The 7,010-nt window shown below is 37.0% G+C and overlaps 1 long non-coding RNA gene across 1 annotated transcript; it reads left to right on the forward strand.

Annotated features, from left to right (window-relative positions):
• Nucleotides 1–1,690: 1,690 nt before the first annotated feature.
• Nucleotides 1,691–2,077, forward strand: LOC122625597. The gene is made up of 2 exons (XR_006326621.1): nucleotides 1,691–1,832; nucleotides 1,894–2,077. It is a non-coding gene; the product is annotated as an uncharacterized LOC122625597 (long non-coding RNA).
• Nucleotides 2,078–7,010: the final 4,933 nt, after the last annotated feature.

Genomic DNA, 7,010 nt, shown 5'->3' on the forward strand with positions numbered 1-7,010 from the left:
TGCAGGCCGATCGCTCGTGACCGTAAAGTGCTGACACTAGCAAATTCTGCAATATGTATGTATGAAGCTCATACTTCATAACCAATAGGAGTCAAGTGCGACCCCTAAAGGCGTACATTGCTGAAGTTGCATATTTATGATTAGGATGGACTTAAGGAATTAGGGTGTTCTTAAGTTATGATTACTTTTTGGTTATGATTCATATTACAATTATTATTAATACTATTATAATTATTATTATTTGTAGTAGTAGTAGTAGTAATTTTGTATAAGCATAGTAGTATAAGTCCCATTGCAATATTAGAATGTAAGAACCTAATTATAAGAGTCGCGTATGTAAACTGTACACACACACTTGCTGAATAAATCGTCGTCGCTAAATTGTCACAGAGCGCACACTAAAGCTTAGAAGTGGTCGGACCTAACCAAGTGATAATTTCAAAAGAAAAATAAAAATCGGCATTAATGAATTGTAATCCTGGCAATTACACATTAAAAGAACTAAAAGCTCTGTGCGTACAAAACAAACTCAAAAGTAGTGGCACAAAAATCGAATTGATTAAAAGACTTGAAAATATTAAATTTGAGTGGTGCGCGCATGAAAAAAATAAAACAGCAATGAAAAAAATCAACGCCACAGAACAAACCGGTAAAATAGACGGGGATGAAAACAACGGCAACGGCGAAAAACAAAGTAGCGAAAACGAGATAGCAAAAAGTAGCGACAACGACGGCGACACGATGACGGCAACGTTTGCACATACATACAAAGGAATGCAAGAAACAGAAGGTTCGAGAAAAGTAACGGGATCTTGCCAAATAAATGTTAACAACGAAAATGAGATCGAGCAATGTTCTGAGAGGCAGATGGTGAGCGCCAGCAACAATGAGTCCAACAAATGTTTAGCGATCACGATGGCCAGCAACAATGATCCCGAGATGCAAATGGCTGGCAACAAGGAGCCACAACAATGTTTTGGAAACCAAATGATGCGGAGCAATGTAACTATCCAAGGCAGCGATATTCAAAGACTGGAAAATGAGTTGAAAATATTGAAGCTGCAAAATGAGATCGACCAGTTAAAAAATAAACAACCACGAAGTAACGACACAGACTCAAGCATTTCTTTCAAAATTTTAAAGGAGATCGTTAAGGTATACGATGGCGGAAACAATTTCAATGTTTGGATATCTCAACTTTTGAATGTCCAGAAAAATTTCAAGGTCGGCGACGAGATGATGCGTGCGCTGATTCACTACAAAGTTAAGGGCGATGCTGAAATATGGCTGTATTCAAGAACGAGCGCTACTATGGACACAGCGGATAAAATGTTAAGCCACCTGGAGAAAATGTTCGTAATGTCCAAAGAGTCAAAGTTGAGTATGCGGCAGAAGCTACAGAACTGCGTCTGGATCAAAGGTGAGGAGTTCTCCAAGTACTACAACGAGAAGTGGCAGCTGGCGGATAACTTAGCACTGGCAGAAGATGAATTTTTGGAATATGTCATTGACGTGTATGCCACGATGTCAATCTACGCAATCTGGCTAAGTCGCGTTCGTTCAAGACCGGATTGGAGCTTCTGGAGGCATTCCGAAACGTTGAGTTGGGCTACGTTCCTAAGCCCAAGTTACCGGAAGAACGTAGAGCAGGAGATTTTCAGAAGCCACGAGGTAATGCAGAGTGCTACACTTGCCACAGTCGGGGCCACCTGGCCAAAGAGTGCCGCAAGCCTAAGAGACAAGATGGGGCTTGTTACGCATGTGGCTTGCAAGGACATGTGGCTAAGGAGTGCAACCAATACAAGAAGTCGAAGGGCGGGGACAACGATTATGTAAGTTATATTGAATTAACATTTTGTACAAAAAATAATATGCTGAACCCCATGTTTATAGAATGTCTCATAGATTCTGGCAGCCCGATAAGTATTATTAAAAAACGTTTTATACCAAGTCAAATAAAAATGGAAAAGACTACCTCTTTAAGTTACGTTGGATTAAATTTAAGTAAATTACAAATACATGGAAGCGTAAAATGTTCAGTTAAATTCTCAAATAAAGATACTCCTATGTTATTATATGTCGTGGATGATGATATGCTATGTTATTGGGAAGGGATTTTTTAGCAAGAGTAAAGGCCAAAATTGTAATTGATAATGAACACGAAAAAATATCTGAAATAAAAAAAGATTCGATAGTTGAAGAAAATCAAAATACAAATAAAGAATCTAAAAGTAATTATGAGACAAACGCAGACGAACAAAATAATTTTGAAAAACAACTATTATTAATTGATTACAATGATAATGAAAAGGTATATGAGATAGGTACACAATTAAATTTTAAACAAAGATGCGAATTTATAAATGTTATTGAAGAATATTATATTAAACCAAAAAGACCGAGTGAACCGAATATAAAATGTGAAATGAAGCTAAGGTTAGAGGAAGACAAGCCGTTTAGTTTTTCGCCAAGACGCCTGGCATATGTAGAGAAAGAAAAATTACAAGGAATCCTTGATGATTATTTAAAAGATGGTATTATACGACAAAGTGAGTCTGAGTATTGCTCGCCAATTGTACTAGTAAAAAAGAAATTGGGTGGCGAAAGTTAGATACCCGATGCCGTTAATTGATGATTTATTAGATACCCTAGCAAACAAAGTTGTGGTCTCGAAGTTAGACCTGAAAAATGGATACTTCCATGTTTATATGGACGAAGAATCGATAAAGTATACATCATTTACCACGCCACTAGGACAGTATGAGTTCACAAGAATGCCTTTTGGGCTGACAAATGCTCCGTCTGTTTTTCAAAGGTTCATCAACAAAGTATTTGACGACATGATTAGGGATAAGAAAGTGATAGTTTATCTCGATGACATAATGAAAGCGACAAAGAATATAGAAGATCACCAAGCTATATTAAAAGAAGTATTTGAGCGATTGGTTAAAAACAAATTAGAGCTACGAATCGATAAATGTATGTTTTTTCAAAGTGAGGTGAAATATTTAGGATATATAATATCAGAAAAGGGTATTAAAGCAGATGACGACGGTGTGAAAGCAATTGAAAATTTTCCCGTGCCACAAAAAGTTCATGATGTTCAAAGTTTTTTGGGGATGTGCTCGTATTTTAGAAGATTTATACAGAATTTTTCAACAATAGCAAAGCCACTCCATGATTTGACAAAGAAAGACAAAAAGTTCGAGTTTGGCCTAGCGCAATTAGAAGCATTTGATGAATTAAAAAGCAAGCTGTTAAAAACGCCTATTTTAGCATTGTACAGTCCTGAGGATGAAACAGAATTGCACTGCGATGCAAGTTCGATAGGTTTCGGATCAATTCTCTTGCAAAGGAAAGCAGATGGTAAATTACATCCAGTTTTTTACTTCTCAAAAAGGACAACGGATACAGAATCAAGGTATCATAGTTTTGAACTGGAAACACTGGCAGTAATATATGCATTAAAAAGGTTTAGAGTGTACCTACAAGGAATTGAATTCAAAATAGTGACAGACTGTAATTCCCTCACAATGACGTTGAATGAAAAAGACTTGAACCCAAGAATAGCAAGATGGGCATTGGAATTACAGAATTATCTGTATAAACTAGAGCATAGATCAGGTACTAGAATGAAACACGTTGATGCTCTTAGTAGATGTAATTCGATTTTGGTAATAGAGGAAAATACGTTCGAGGACAATTTAGTTATATGCCAAAACAGAGACGAGAAGTTGAGAAAGATTAAAGAAACGCTAAGTAAAGAAGAAAGCGAATTATATGAAATGCGAAATGGTGTGATTTACAAAAAAGTAAAAGATAAGTTACTGTTCTATGTCCCGGAAGCTATGGAAGAACACGTATTGTATAAATACCACAATGAGTTAGGCCATGTAGGGAAAGACAAAGTTACGGAAATGGTCGGTAAAAGTTATTGGTTTCCAAATGTTAGAAGTAAAGCTGTTGAACATGTTAAGAACTGTCTAAAATGTATAGCTTTTCAAGGAAGAAATGGTAAGCAAGAAGGAACTGTTAATATTGTACCAAAGAGAAACACACCATTCGAAGTCATACATATAGATCACTATGGTCCGGTAAATCAAAAGAATTCAACGAAAAAACATGTATTAGTAATTGTTGATGGATGCACAAAATTTGTGAGATTGTATCCAGCGAAATCAACAAACTCAAAGGAAGCAATGGAAGCTTTAGGTGATTATTTTAGAGCGTATAGCACACCAACGTCCATTGTTTCAGACAGAGGGACATGTTTTACATCAGATATGTTCGAAGAATTTTTGGAATCAAGAAACATTAAGCACGTCAAAATTGCAACAGGCTCACCACAAGCAAATGGACAAGTTGAGCGAATAAATAGGGACCTAGGACCCATGATTAGTAAGCTCGTAGATGTAGAAAAGAACGCACAGTGGCACAAAGTTTTGGAAGATGTAGAGTATGCAATGAATAATACAAAGCACAGAAGCGTAAATGAGCACCAAGTATAATGCTGTTTGGAGTGAATCAAAAAGGAAAAATGCTAGATTGTTTAAAAGAAAATGTATTGGAGTCAATGCTAAAAAGAAAGAAATTAATTTAGAGAAAATTAGACAAAATGCAGAAGTTTCGCAGGAAAAAGTACAGAACTACAACAAGAAATATGTTGACGCTAAACGACTAGAAGCAAATAAATACAAATTAGGAGACTACGTTGTGGTCAAGAATTTTGATTCAACAGTTGGAGCGCCAAGGAAATTAATAACCAAATATAAAGGCCCCTAAAAAATCGCCAAAGTACTAGACAATGATAGGTATTGTATCAAAGATGTGGAAGGTTTTCAGTTGACACAAAAACCATACGATGGAATAATATTAAACCATGGCTTCAAGAAAAGAATTCGGTATCAAATAATAAAAATATAGAAAAGAAAAATGATAAAGAAAAACAAAAGTCTAAGGTAAATGTAAATAAGAAAACCAAACCAAATGTAACAAACACTGAAATAAGTAACGAAAATGTAATGATTACAAGAAGTATAGCGGCGAGGATAAGGAGATCCTAATTATCAGGATGGCCGAGCTGTAGTAGTAGTAGTAGTAATTGTGTATAAGCATAGTAGTATAAGTCCCATTGCAATATTAGAATGTAAGAACCTAATTATAAGAGTCGCGTATGTAAACTGTACACACACACTTGCTGAATAAATCGTCGTCGCTAAATTGTCACAGAGCGCACACTAAAGCTTAGAAGTGGTCGGACCTAACCAAGTGATAATTTCAAAAGAAAAATAAAAATCGGCATTAATGAATTGTAATCCTGGCAATTACACATTAAAAGAACTAAAAGCTCTGTGCGTACAAAACAAACTCAAAAGTAGTGGCACAAAAATCGAATTGATTAAAAGACTTGAAAATATTAAATTTGAGTGGTGCGCGCATGAAAAAAATAAAACAGCAATGAAAAAAATCAACGCCACAGAACAAACCGGTAAAATAGACAGGGATGAAAACAACGGCAACGGCGAAGAACAAAGTAGCGAAAACGAGATAGCAAGAAGTAGCGACAACGACGGCGACACGATGACGGCAACGTTTGCACATACATACAAAGGAATGCAAGAAACAGAAGGTTCGAGAAAAGTAACGGGATCTTGCCAAATAAATGTTAACAACGAAAATGAGATCGAGCAATGTTCTGAGAGGCAGATGGTGAGCGCCAGCAACAATGAGTCCAACAAATGTTTAGCGATCACGATGGCCAGCAACAATGATCCCGAGATGCAAATGGCTGGCAACAAGGAGCCACAACAATGTTTTGGAAACCAAATGATGCGGAGCAATGTAACTATCCAAGGCAGCGATATTCAAAGACTGGAAAATGAGTTGAAAATATTGAAGCTGCAAAATGAGATCGACCAGTTAAAAAATAAACAACCACGAAGTAACGACACAGACTCAAGCATTTCTTTCAAAATTTTAAAGGAGATCGTTAAGGTATACGATGGCGGAAACAATTTCAATGTTTGGATATCTCAACTTTTGAATGTCCAGAAAAATTTCAAGGTCGGCGACGAGATGATGCGTGCGCTGATTCACTACAAAGTTAAGGGCGATGCTGAAATATGGCTGTATTCAAGCACGAGCGCTACTATGGACACAGTGGATAAAATGTTAAGCCACCTGGAGAAAATGTTCGTAATGTCCAAAGAGTCAAAGTTGAGTATGCGGCAGAAGCTACAGAACTGCGTCTGGATCAAAGGTGAGGAGATCTCCAAGTACTACAACGAGAAGTGGCAGCTGGCGGATAACTTAGCACTGGCAGAAGATGAATTTTTGGAATATGTCATTGACGGCATACACGATGTCAATCTACGCAATCTGGCTAAGTCGCGTTCGTTCAAGACCGGATTGGAGCTTCTGGAGGCATTCCGAAACGTTGAGTTGGGCTACGTTCCTAAGCCCAAGTTACCGGAAGAACGTAGAGCAGGAGATTTTCAGAAGCCACGAGGTAATGCAGAGTGCTACAATTGCCACAGTCGGGGCCACCTGGCCAAAGAGTGCCGCAAGCCTAAGAGACAAGATGGGGCTTGTTACGCATGTGGCTTGCAAGGACATGTGGCTAAGGAGTGCAACCAATACAAGAAGTCGAAGGGCGGGGACAACGATTATGTAAGTTATATTGAATTAACATTTTGTACAAAGAATAATATGCTGAACCCCATGTTTATAGAAATCCTCATAGATTCTGGCAGCCCGATAAGTATTATTTAAAAACGTTTTATACCAAGTCAAATAAAAATGGAAAAGACTACCTCTTTAAGTTACGTTGGATTAAATTTAAGTAAATTACAAATACATGGAAGCGTAAAATGTTCAGTTAAATTCTCAAATAAAGATACTCCTATGTTATTATATGTCGTGGATGATGATTCTATGGGATATGCTATGTTATTGGGAAGGGATTTTTTAGCAAGAGTAAAGGCCAAAATTGTAATTGATAATGAACACGA

Source organism: Drosophila teissieri, unplaced genomic scaffold (genome assembly GCF_016746235.2).
Source record: "Drosophila teissieri strain GT53w unplaced genomic scaffold, Prin_Dtei_1.1 Segkk13_quiver_pilon_scaf, whole genome shotgun sequence".
NCBI classification, from domain to species: Eukaryota; Metazoa; Arthropoda; class Insecta; order Diptera; family Drosophilidae; genus Drosophila; species Drosophila teissieri.